A 13887-nucleotide genomic window follows, 5' to 3' on the forward strand; every position below is an offset into this window, starting at 1 on the left:
CGACGTACTCTCTTTTTAAAATACTCGTATGAGGAGTCTTGGAGCTTGGGGTATCTAGATGTAAGGGTTTTTTTTTTAGGATCGCTCTAGCTTGCCTTCTTCCGATTTGCCGACGTACTCTCTTTTTAAAAATGCTCGTATAAGGAGTCACGGAGCGTGGGGTAGCTGGATTGGAGAATTTTTGTTTTTGAGCTTTGCTTCTTGCTCTAGCTTGCCTTTTATCGATTTGCCGACGTACTTGCTTAGAAAAAAATACTTGTATAAGGAGTCTCGGAGTGTGGGGTAGTTAGTTTTAAGGGTTTTTGTTTTAGGGGCTCGCTCCCGCTTGCCTTCTTTTGATTTGCCAAAGTCTAACTCGTTATTAAAAATATTTTCGTGTTTACGGTCTCGGAGCTTGGGGTAGCTAGTTTTAAGGCTATTTGTTTTGGAGCTTTGTTTTTTGCTTTCGCTCGCCTTCCTCCGGTTTGCCGAATTATAAATCGTTATTAAAAATATTCTATTGTTGATGGTTTTAGAGTGCGGGGTAGCTAGAATCAAGGGTTTTTGTTTTAAAGCCTTGCTCTCGTCCACCTTCCTTCGATTTGCCAAAGCGAAAATCGTTTTTAACAATATCCTCGTGTTTGACGTTTCGCTGCGTGGGTTAACTAGATTAAAGAATTCCAATTTAAAAAGAGTACGGTTTTTAAAGTTTTTATTAACAAATACAACAAATCTCAGTAGTGGTACATGGTTTACACTTGAAATAGGGACGAACTGGATCTTTTGGTCCAATTTAAGTGTTCAAACTTTATAAATATGCTTTATTACATGCAAATGGCTTGGATGTCAAGTTTCAAGTTTATATGATACATCACTTTCTTATAAATTGAGTTTTTAAACATTTCTTTGACTAAAAATTGCATGAGTCAAATCCTGTGCATTATCCAGACTCGATGTTTAATCGAAGTCTTTTAACAGCTGTGATTTTAAATAAAATAACAAGCTACTCAGCTCAGTTCTTAAAAAGAAAGTCACTCCTTCTGTATGTTTTGCAACCCATACTGCACATAACCTGCCAAATTCAAAAATTTTCATCCGCGCCTTGGCTCGGCCGAATTCACTGCGCATGCTTTGGCCGAGCGCTCACACTGACACGGCCGCGCTGGGCGTGTAGCAGTGAGCCATGCTGCTAGTGAATTTTTTGGAGGTTGGTACGTCGGTTTTGGCCATCGACGTCATGTTGGAATGGTTCTTGGCACAGGCCTGTTGATGTATTGTGTGAAAGCGTGTTCGTAAGAGAGAGAGAGAGAGAGAGAGAGAGAGAGAGAGAGAGAGAGAGAGAGAGAGAGAAAGAGAGAGAGAGAGAGAGAGAGAGAGAGTAAGAGAACGAGAGTGAGAGAGATGTTTCTCTTATTGTAATAATTAATAGAGGCTGCGCAAAATTCAGACTTCACTTGGTTTTGAGTACGTAAAGGTCCTTGTTGCGTCGACACTTGCTAACCTTAAATCTATGCCAGGCCTTGTTACGCTCATTTGAAATTGCGTTTAATGCGGGTGTTAACCATGGCGAGGGCTGGTTCCTGAGAGTAAATATCCGCAAAGGGGAGTGCTTGTCGTAGAGGTTGAGAATAGTCGCGGTTAGAAGACAGACTCGCTCGTTGAGGTCCTGATGAGAGGTGATTGCCGCCCAGTCAACCTCTCGAAGACCGCATCGTGAGACGAACAACGCATCGTGCGCAGAAATCCATGGCTGGTGGAGTTGCTAGTGCGCATAGTCGTAGCAAGTGATAGGGACGCAGATATAATCTATAGTCGACTGCGAGTGACCGAGATGGTAAGTTGGCCCGAACGGCGCTGGGGTGAGCCACAGAGTGGCCAACGACTGCGCAAGAATGTTGTGATATGTGGCACAAGAATGCCACGCAATGTTTAGATCACCCATTAATATAAGGTGATCAAACGGCGCATTACAATTGAGGATAGTTTCCTCGACACAGCTCCAATATTCGACCTTAGGGGGTTATAGACAAGGACGAAAAGCAGTTTAAGTCGTTTAATCGATATATGCGCTAAGACAAACTCTGGTTTCTTATTATATATTTCTGGGCGTGCTGAGGAGCCAACAATTTTACATTTAGCTGCTTTGTTATGCCTGAAGACCGCATAGCCAGGAATTTGTTCTCGCCCCGAGGAGTCCCGAGGTTTAAGAAAGGACTCGCTAATATCAAAAACCAACGGCTGGGTCTGCTGGATTAAGGATTGAATGTCATGGCGGTGAGCAGGAAGAGAGTGCGCGTTTATATGGCCAAAAACTAAATTGCATATTCCAGGTGGAGAGGATTTATCCGCCATAATTAATACGATTTGCTTTACGCTCGACTTTAGTACGAAGGCTCGAAGGCTCGCGCATTCGGCCTTATCAAACGCTGAGTGAGAATCGCTAAGGTTACTAAGCTTACAGTTAGCGCAGTAAAATTTCTTCCTATTTTTACCCTTATTTGTATAGTGCGCTTTGCCGCAAGTAGGGTCATTTACGCAATCGGATGCCTTATGGCCGAATTGCAGGCAGTTAAAGCATTGCAAGATGGAGATGTGATCAGCGAAGCGGCATCGTTGTCAGCCAATGCTCAGTTTATCGATCTGAAAGAGACTTTCACGATACGAGGGGTCTATTTGAAGAACGCAAGACCTTAACCTTTTCTGACCCGCTGGGTAAATGTACACAACCTTAAAGTTGTCGCGCGAAAGCTTTGGCAGATTCTGACTTACAAGAAAATGAACGATTTAATCTGCCTCATACTCTACTGGAATGCCGTGGATTATTACACGTAGATCCAATTTTGTGTCGCGAGTAACCACAAGACCCGCAGCCTTAAGTGCCGGACAGTTTAAAAGAGGCTCAACAGAATCGCCGTCAATTATAAGAGATGGTGTCTCACGAGACAGCGAAACGCGTTTGACCTTTAACTGCAGCGCAACAGGATCTACAGCCTTAAACAGAGCGGCCTTTGTCGCTTGTGAGTCCGGAAACTTATCTTTCTCTCCCTCGCGTGGAGCAACTAACACCCGTTTTTCTCGAACAATTGTAATAGGTTCGCCTTGGTCAAGCAAAATTTTACTCGCTGCAGAAGCGGAACTACGAGAAGCGCGAACAACGTTAGCATACGAGTCAGTCGGAGCACACGACCATATGGTATTGAGAGACTGTTTAACGGACTCAAATGCATTATCCTGTTCAAATTTGTACAAAAACGAATTAGATAGCATTTAGTAAGCTTCGAAAAAGCCATTAATAGCCGTACGCAAATTATCTTACGCTTCACCTTTCGCATTACCTAAAGAGACGAGCAGCTGATCACGAAGAAATCCAATTCTACTGGTCTGCTTCATGACGTCCTTCACGGCATCAAGCTTTGCTTTGTCTCGGGAACGCTTATCAGTGGCGCCAGCCATCGCTGAGCCAGCGAGGTGCGCTGATATAGTGGGAAACTGATCTAAGAGATGCCACTGATTGGCAAAGTCCGGAAAGACGAAGACGATCCAGCAAGAAACACAAATTAAGGTTAGGAAACCTGTCATTCACAAACCAAAGAAATGCAGCCGACGAGAGTTCAATCCGACGCAAGCCATTATCTCGAAAGGTAATGGCAAAAAAGCGTTTGCCGAAGCTGCAACAAAAATGCCCGTAGGCACCACAAGGCAGAAATAAGACCAAAGACAAGCGAGAGCGAAAAACCAAGCTGTTGTAGTACGTACCAGAGAGAGAGAGAGAGAGAGAGAGAGAGAGAGAGAGAGAGAGAGAGAGAGAGAGAGAGAGAGAGAGAGAGAGAGAGAGAGAGAGAGAGAGAGAGAGCAAAGTATAGAAATATGAGAACTTCCACTAGGGGCTTGCGAATGCTGCGGGATAGTGCATGGCAATGGTATTTGAACGCATAAAGTGTTCCGTAAACTTTACGCGAAATATGGTTTAGATGCTTATCCTAGTTCAGATTCTATGTTATCCACACGCCAAGATTTAGTGCCTCTATGACATAGGGCAGATCATAGTCGTTAATATTAATTTTCGGGTAACTCTCGACGTTAATCCTTAAGATGTATTGTTCACTGTTTAAAATCATAGTCTTGATTTTCGAAGGTTTAGCTGAAGGCTGTTCTCTTCGACCCAATTAGCAACGGCCGTCGCGTCTCGACTTATGCATGATAAGCCAGTGGCAAAGTTCCCTGGTGAGAACGAGTAATAGACTAGGGTGTTATCGGCAAAAATCATGTGCTTCGACTCACGACTGAGAACGTTAGGTAGGTCGTTTATAAAAAGCGAGAAAAAAAGGACCCAGCACGCTACCCCGGGGTACACCCGAATACGATCTTATCCATTCAGACACTTGCTCGCTGTCATCAACGACTGCTTAAACGCGATCATGGGAATAGCTGAAAAACCGTTTAAGTAGTTTTATGGTCATCAGTGGCTTGCCTGACGTTCTTAAATACGCCGAGAAGCGCTGTCTGAGTACTATGGCCCCTACAAACATTTCTTGTCAAGGTAGTCACGCAGTTTGTTATGCACCAATAATTCAAGAATTTTTTAGTGTTCTAAGGCTAAACTCTGCAAAAAATCAAAAAGATATTCTTCTTACCAAAAAATTTTTGATTTGATGTAATTTGAAAAAAAAAATTCTATTGAAAATATATAAAATATACACCATTTTTATCGAAAAAAAAATGTATATACCTTGTAAAATCATTGACCAAAATTCATGACATTTTACTATATAAATAAGTGTTTTTAGTCACTTGCCACGGCTTTTTGAAAGATCCGGACCGTCTTCTTTACTCTATCCGGGCTTAAAATGTACCTTAAACATGCCTCCACGGACCGATCGAGAGACATTGCTAAAAAATATAAATCAAATACTGCTAGCAACTTATTTTTTTTACTCGGGGAGCGTGAGGTAATGGCGTTTACACATTTAGGTTTTAGATTTATTCTTCGCTAATCTCACCTTCGATCGATGAGCCGAATGTGCTTTTAAAATAAATTTTTTTTTACTCGGGGAGCGTGGGGTAATTGCGTTTACACATTTAGGTTTTAGACTCATTCCTCGCTTAACTCGCCTTCCTTCCATGTACCAACGTGTTTTTAAAATAAATTTTTTTACTCGGGGAGCGTGGGGTAATTGCGTTTACACATTTAGGTTTTAGATATTCTTCGCTAATCTCACCTTCGATCGATGAGCCAACGTGTTTTTAAAATAATTTTTTTTTACTCGGGGAGCGTGAGGTAATTACGTTTACACATTTAGGTTTTAGACTCATTCCTCGCTTAACTCGCCTTCCATGTGCCAACGTGTTTTTAAAATAATTTTTTTTTTACTCGGGGAGAGTGGGGTAATTGCGTTTACACATTTAGGTTTTAGACTCATTCCTCGCTTAACTCGCCTTCCTTCCATGTGCCAACGTGTTTTTAAAATAAATTTTTTTACTCGGGGAGCGTGGGGTAATTACGTTTACACATTTAGGTTTTAGATTTATTCTTCGCTAATCTCACCTTCGATCGATGAGCCGAATGTGCTTTTAAAATAAATTTTTTTTTACTCGGGTAGCGTAGGGTAATTGGGTTTACACATTTAGGTTTTAGACTCATTCCTCGCTAATCTCACCTTCGATCGATGAGCCAACGTGTTTTTAAAATAAATTTTATTTACTCGGGGAGCGTGGGATAATTGCGTTTACACATTTAGGTTTTAGACTCATTCCTCGCTTAACTCGCCTTCCTTCGATATGCCAACGTGTTTTTAAAATAAAATTTTTTTTTACTCGGGGAGCGTGAGGTAATGGCGTTTACATATTTAGGTTTAAGATTTATTCTTCGCTAATCTCACCTTCGATCGATGAGCCGACGTGTTTTTAAAATAAATTTTTTTTACTCGGGGAACGTGGGGTAATTACGTTTACACATTTAGGTTTTAGACTCATTCCTCGCTTAACTCGCCTTCCTTCCATGTGCCAACGTGTTTTTAAAATAAATTTTTTTTACTCGGGGAGCGTGGGGTAATTACGTTTACACATTTAGGTTTTAGATATTCTTCGCTAATCTCACCTTCGATCGATGAGCCTACGTGTTTTTAAAATAATTTTTTTTTACTCGGGGAGCGTGGGGTAATTGCGTTTACACATTTAGGTTTCAGACTCATTCCTCGCTTAACTCGCCTTCCTTCGATATGCCAACGTGTTTTTAAAATAAATTTTTTTTTACTCGGGGAGCGCGAGGTAATGGCGTTTACATATTTAGGCTTTAGATTTATTCTTCGCTAATCTCACCTTCGATCGATGAGCCGACGTGTTTTTAAAATAAATTTTTTTTACTCGGGGAGCGTGGGGTAATTGCGTTTACACATTTAGGTTTTAGACTCATTCCTCGCTTAACTCACCTTCGATCGATGAGCCGACGTGTTTTTAAAATAAATTATATTTACTCGGGGAGCGTGGGGTAATTACGTTTACACATTTAGGTTTTAGACTCATTCCTCGCTTAACTCGCCTTCCTTCGATATGCCAACGTGTTTTTAAAATAAATTTTTTTTTACTCGGGGAGCGTGAGGTAACGGCGTTTACATATTTCGGTTTTAGATTTATTCTTCGCTAATCTCACCTTCGATCGATGAGCCGACGTGTTTTTAAAATAAATTTTTTTTACTCGGGGAGCGTGGGGTAGTTGCGTTTACACATTTAGGTTTTAGACTCATTCCTCGCTTAACTCGCCTTCCTTCCATGTGCCAACGTGTTTTTAAAATAAATTTTTTTTACTCGGGGAGCGTGGGGTAATTGCGTTTACACATTTAGGTTTTAGATATTCTTCGCTAATCTCACCTTCGATCGATGAGCCAACGTGTTTTTAAAATAATTTTTTTTCACTCGGGGAGCGTGGGGTAATTGCGTTTACACATTTAGGTTTTAGACTCATTCCTCGCTTAACTCGCCTTCCTTCGATATGCCAACGTGTTTTTAAAATAAATTTTTTTTTACTCGGGGAGCGTGAGGTAATTGCGATTACACATTTAGGTTTTAGACTCATTCCTCGCTTAACTCGCCTTCCATGTGCCAACGTGTTTTTAAAATAATTTTTTTTTTACTCGGGGAGAGTGGGGTAATTACGTTTACACATTTAGGTTATAGACTCATTCCTCGCTTAACTCGCCTACCTTCCATGTGCCAACGTGTTTTTAAAATAAATTTTTTTACTCGGGGAGCGTGGGGTAATTGCGTTTACACATTTAGGTTTTAGATTTATTCTTCGCTAATCTCACCTTCGATCGATGAGCCGAATGTGCTTTTAAAATAAATTTTTTTTTACTCAGGTAGCGTAGGGTAATTAGGTTTACACATTTAGGTTTTAGACTCATTCCTCGCTAATCTCACCTTCGATCGATGAGCCAACGTGTTTTTAAAATAAATTTTATTTACTCGGGGAGCGTGGGATAATTGCGTTTACACATTTAGGTTTTAGACTCATTCCTCGCTTAACTCGCCTTCCTTCGATATGCCAACGTGTTTTTAAAATAAAATTTTTTTTACTCGGGGAGCTTGAGGTAATGGCGTTTACATATTTAGGTTTTAGATTTATTCTTCGCTAATCTCACCTTCGATCGATGAGCCGACGTGTTTTTAAAATAAATTTTTTTTACTCGGGGAGCGTGGGGTAATTACGTTTACACATTTAGGTTTTAGACTCATTCCTCGCTTAACTCGCCTTCCTTCCATGTGCCAACGTGTTTTTAAAATAAATTTTTTTTACTCGGGGAGCGTGGGGTAATTGCGTTTACACATTTAGGTTTTAGATATTCTTCGCTAATCTCACCTTCGATCGATGAGCCAACGTGTTTTTAAAATAATTTTTTTTTACTCGGGGAGCGTGGGGTAATTGCGTTTACACATTTAGGTTTTAGACTCATTCCTCGCTTAACTCACCTTCCTTCGATATGCCAACGTGTTTTTAAAATAAATTTTTTTTTACTCGGGGAGCGTGAGGTAATGGCGTTTACATATTTAGGCTTTAGATTTATTCTTCGCTAATCTCACCTTCGATCGATGAGCCGACGTGTTTTTAAAATAAATTTTTTTTACTCAGGGAGCGTGGGGTAATTGGGTTTACACATTTAGGTTTTAGACTCATTCCTCGCTTAACTCGCCTTCCTTCGATATGCCAACGTGTTTTTAAAATAAATTTTTTTTTACTCGGGGAGCGCGAGGTAATGGCGTTTACATATTTAGGCTTTAGATTTATTCTTCGCTAATCTCACCTTCGATCGATGAGCCGACGTGTTTTTAAAATAAATTTTTTTTACTCGGGGAGCGTGGGGTAATTGCGTTTACACATTTAGGTTTTAGACTCATTCCTCGCTTAACTCACCTTCGATCGATGAGCCGACGTGTTTTTAAAATAAATTATATTTACTCGGGGAGCGTGGGGTAATTGCGTTTACACATTTAGGTTTTAGACTCATTCCTCGCTTAACTCGCCTTCCTTCGATATGCCAACGTGTTTTTAAAATAAATTTTTTTTTACCCGGGGAGCGTGAGGTAACGGCGTTTACATATTTAGGTTTTAGATTTATTCTTCGCTAATCTCACCTTCGATCGATGAGCTGACGTGTTTTTAAAATAAATTTTTTTTACTCGGGGAGCGTGGGGTAATTTCGTTTACACATTTAGGTTTTAGACTCATTCCTCGCTTAACTCGCCTTCCTTCCATGTGCCAACGTGTTTTTAAAATAAATTTTTTTTACTCGGGGAGCGTGGGGTAATTGCGTTTACACATTTAGGTTTTAGATATTCTTCGCTAATCTCACCTTCGATCGATGAGCCAACGTGTTTTTAAAATAATTTTTTTTCACTCGGGGAGCGTGGGGTAATTGCGTTTACGCATTTAGGTTTTAGACTCATTCCTCGCTTAACTCGCCTTCCATGTGCCAACGTGTTTTTAAAATAATTTTTTTTTTACTCGGGGAGAGTGGGGTAATTGCGTTTACACATTTAGGTTTTAGACTCATTCCTCGCTTAACTCGCCTTCCTTCCATGTGCCAACGTGTTTTTAAAATAAATTTTTTTTCTCGGGGAGCGTGGGGTAATTGCCTTTACACATTTAGGTTTTAGATTTATTCTTCGCTAATCTCACCTTCGATCGATGAGCCAACGTGTTTTTAAAATAAATTTTATTTACTCGGGGAGCGTGGGATAATTGCGTTTACACATTTAGGTTTTAGACTCATTCCTCGCTTAACTCGCCTTCCTTCGATATGCCAACGTGTTTTTAAAATAAATTTTTTTTTACTCGGGGAGCGTGAGGTAATGGCGTTTACATATTTAGGTTTTAGATTTATTCTTCGCTAATCTCATCTTCGATCGATGAGCCGACGTGTTTTTAAAATAAATTTTTTTTACTCGGGGAGCGTGGGGTAATTACGTTTACACATTTAGGTTTTAGACTCATTCCTCACTTAACTCGCCTTCCTTCCATGTGCCAACGTGTTTTTAAAATACATTTTTTTTACTCGGGGAGCGTGGGGTAATTGCGTTTACACATTTAGGTTTTAGATATTCTTCGCTAATCTCACCTTCGATCGATGAGCCAACGTGTTTTTAAAATAATTTTTCTTTACTCGGGGAGCGTGGGGTAATTGCGTTTACACATTTAGGTTTTAGACTCATTCCTCGCTTAACTCGCCTTCCTTCCATGTGCCAACGTGTTTTTAAAATAAATTTTTTTACTCGGGGAGCGTGGGGTAATTGCCTTTACACATTTAGGTTTTAGATTTATTCTTCGCTAATCTCACCTTCGATCGATGAGCCGAATGTGCTTTTAAAATAAATTTTTTTTTACTCAGGTAGCGTAGGGTAATTGGGTTTACACATTTAGGTTTTAGACTCATTCCTCGCTTAACTCGCCTTCCTTCGATATGCCAACGTGTTTTTAAAATAAATTTTTTTTACTCGGGGAGCGTGAGGTAATGGCGTTTACATATTTAGGTTTTAGATTTATTCTTCGCTAATCTCACCTTCCTTCCATGTGCCAACGTGTTTTTAAAATAAATTTTTTTTACTCGGGGAGCGTGGGGTAATTGCGTTTGCACATTTAGATTTTAGATATTCTTCGCTAATCTCACCTTCGATCGATGAGCCAACGTGTTTTTAAAATAATTTTTTTTACTCGGGGAGCGTGAGGTAATGGCGTTTACATATTTAGGTTTTAGATTTATTCTTCGCTAATCTCACCTTCCTTCCATGTGCCAACGTGTTTTTAAAATAAATTTTTTTTACTCGGGGAGCGTGGGGTAATTGCGTTTGCACATTTAGGTTTTAGACTCATTCCTCGCTTAACTCGCCTTCCTTCGATATGCCAACGTGTTTTTCAAATAAATTTTTTTACTCGGGGAGCGTGGGGTAATTGAGTTTACACATTTAGGTTTTAGATTTATTCTTCGCTAAGCTCACCTTCGATCGATGAGCCGACGTGTTTTTAAAATAAATTTTTTTTACTCAGGGAGCGCGGGGTAATTGCGTTTACACATTTAGGTTTTAGACTCATTCCTCGCTTAACTCGCCTTCCTTCCATGTACCAACGTGTTTTTAAAATAAATTTTTTTACTCGGGGAGCGTGGGGTAATTACGTTTACACATTTAGGTTTTAGATATTCTTCGCTAATCTCACCTTCGATCGATGAGCCAACGTGTTTTTAAAATAATTTTTTTTTACTCGGGGAGCGTGAGGTAATTGAGTTTACACATTTAGGTTTTAGACTCATTCCTCGCTTAACTCGCCTTCCATGTGCCAACGTGTTTTTAAAATAAATTTTTTTTACTCGGGGAGCGTGGGTTAATTGCGTTTACACATTTAGGTTTTAGACTCATTCCTCGCTTAACTCGCCTTCCTTCCATGTACCAACGTGTTTTTAAAATAAATTTTTTTACTCGGGGAGCGTGGGGTAATTGCGTTTACACATTTAGGTTTTAGATATTCTTCGCTAATCTCACCTTCGATCGATGAGCCAACGTGTTTTTAAAATAATTTTTTTTTACTCGGGGAGCGTGAGGTAATTGCGTTTACACATTTAGGTTTTAGACTCATTCCTCGCTTAACTCGCCTTCCATGTGCCAACGTGTTTTTAAAATAATTTTTTTTTTACTCGGGGAGAGTGGGGTAATTACGTTTACACATTTAGGTTTTAGACTCATTCCTCGCTTAACTCGCCTTCCTTCCATGTACCAACGTGTTTTTAAAATAAATTTTTTTACTCGGGGAGCGTGGGGTAATTGCGTTTACACATTTAGGTTTTAGATATTCTTCGCTAATCTCACCTTCGATCGATGAGACAACGTGTTTTTAAAATAATTTTTTTTTACTCGGGGAGCGTGAGGTAATTACGTTTACACATTTAGGTTTTAGACTCATTCCTCGCTTAACTCGCCTTCCATGTGCCAACGTGTTTTTAAAATAATTTTTTTTTTACTCGGGGAGAGTGGGGTAATTACGTTTACACATTTAGGTTTTAGACTCATTCCTCGCTTAACTCGCCTTCCATGTGCCAACGTGTTTTTAAAATAATTTTTTTTTTACTCGGGGAGAGTGGGGTAATTGCGTTTACACATTTAGGTTTTAGACTCATTCCTCGCTTAACTCGCCTTCCTTCCATGTACCAACGTGTTTTTAAAATAAATTTTTTTACTCGGGGAGCGTGGGGTAATTGCGTTTACATATTTAGGTTTTAGATTTATTCTTCGCTAATCTCACCTTCGATCGATGAGCCGACGTGTTTTTAAAATAAATTTTTTTTACTCGGGGAGCGTGGGGTAATTGCGTTTACACATTTAGGTTTTAGATATTCTTCGCTAAGCTCACCTTCGATCGATGAGCCGACGTGTTTTTAAAATAAATATTATTTACTCGGGGAGCGTGGGGTAAATGCGTTTACACATTTAGGTTTTAGACTCATTCCTCGCTTAACTCGCCTTCCTTCGATATAGCAACGTGTTTTTAAAATAAATTTTTTTACTCGGGGAGCGTGGGGTAATTACGTTTACACATTTAGGTTTTAGATTTATTCTTCGCTAAGCTCACCTTCGATCGATGAGCCGACGTGTTTATAAAATTAATTTTTTTTACTCAGGGAGCGCGGGGTAATTGCGTTTACACATTTAGGTTTTAGACTCATTCCTCGCTTAACTCGCCTTCCTTCCATGTACCAACGTGTTTTTAAAATAAATTTTTTTACTCGGGGAGCGTGGGGTAATTGCGTTTACACATTTAGGTTTTAGATATTCTTCGCTAATCTCACCTTCGATCGATGAGCCAACGTGTTTTTAAAATAATTTTTTTTTACTCGGGGAGAGTGGGGTAATTGCGTTTACACATTTAGGTTTTAGACTCATTCCTCGCTTAACTCGCCTTCCTTCGATATGCCAACGTGTTTTTAAAATAAATTTTTTTTACTCGGGGAGCGTGAGGTAATTACGTTTACACATTTAGGTTTTAGATATTCTTCGCTAATCTCACCTTCGATCGATGAGCCAACGTGTTTTTAAAATAATTTTTTTTTACTCGGGGAGCGTGAGGTAATTGAGTTTACACATTTAGGTTTTAGACTCATTCCTCGCTTAACTCGCCTTCCATGTGCCAACGTGTTTTTAAAATAAATTTTTTTTACTCGGGGAGCGTGGGTTAATTGCGTTTGCACATTTAGGTTTTAGATATTCTTCGCTAATCTCACCTTCGATCGATGAGCCAACGTGTTTTTAAAATAATTTCTTTTACTCGGGGAGCGTGGGGTAATTGCCTTTACACATTTAGGTTTTAGATTTATTCTTCGCTAATCTCACCTTCGATCGATGAGCCGAATGTGCTTTTAAAATAAATTTTATTTACTCGGGGAGCGTGGGATAATTGCGTTTACACATTTAGGTTTTAGACTCATTCCTCGCTTAACTCGCCTTCCTTCGATATGCCAACGTGTTTTTAAAATAAATTTTTTTTACTCGGGGAGCGTGAGGTAATGGCGTTTACATATTTAGGTTTTAGATTTATTCTTCGCTAATCTCACCTTCCTTCCATGTGCCAACGTGTTTTTAAAATAAATTTTTTTACTTGGGGAGCGTGGGGTAATTGCGTTTGCACATTTAGGTTTTAGATATTCTTCGCTAATCTCACCTTCGATCGATGAGCCAACGTGTCTTTAAAATAATTTTTTTTACTCGGGGAGCGTGATGGCGTTTACATATTTAGGTTTTAGATTTATTCTTCGCTAATCTCGCCTTCCTTCCATGTGCCAACGTGTTTTTAAAATAAATTTTTTTTACTCGGGGAGCGTGAGGTAATGGCGTTTACATATTTAGGTTTTAGATTTATTCTTCGCTAATCTCACCTTCGATCGATGAGCCAACGTGTTTTTAAAATAATTTTTTTTACTCGGGGAGCGTGAGGTAATGGCGTTTACATATTTAGGTTTTAGATTTATTCTTCGCTAATCTCACCTTCCTTCCATGTGCCAACGTGTTTTTAAAATAAATTTTTTTTACTCGGGGAGCGTGGGGTAGTTGCGTTTGCACATTTAGGTTTTAGACTCATTCCTCGCTTAACTCGCCTTCCTTCGATATGCCAACGTGTTTTTAAAATAAATTTTTTTTTACTCGGGGAGCGTGAGGTAATGGCGTTTACATATTTAGGTTTTAGATTTATTCTTCGCTAATCTCACCTTCGATCGATGAGCCGACGTGTTTTTAAAATAAATTTTTTTTACTCAGGGAGCGCGGGGTAATTGCGTTTACACATTTAGGTTTTAGACTCATTCCTCGCTTAACTCGCCTTCCTTCCATGTACCAACGTGTTTTTAAAATAAATTTTTTTACTCGGGGAGCGTG

The sequence above is a fragment of the Nasonia vitripennis genome (assembly GCF_009193385.2).
Source record: "Nasonia vitripennis strain AsymCx chromosome 4 unlocalized genomic scaffold, Nvit_psr_1.1 chr4_random0010, whole genome shotgun sequence".
In the NCBI taxonomy this organism is placed as follows: Eukaryota; Metazoa; Arthropoda; class Insecta; order Hymenoptera; family Pteromalidae; genus Nasonia; species Nasonia vitripennis.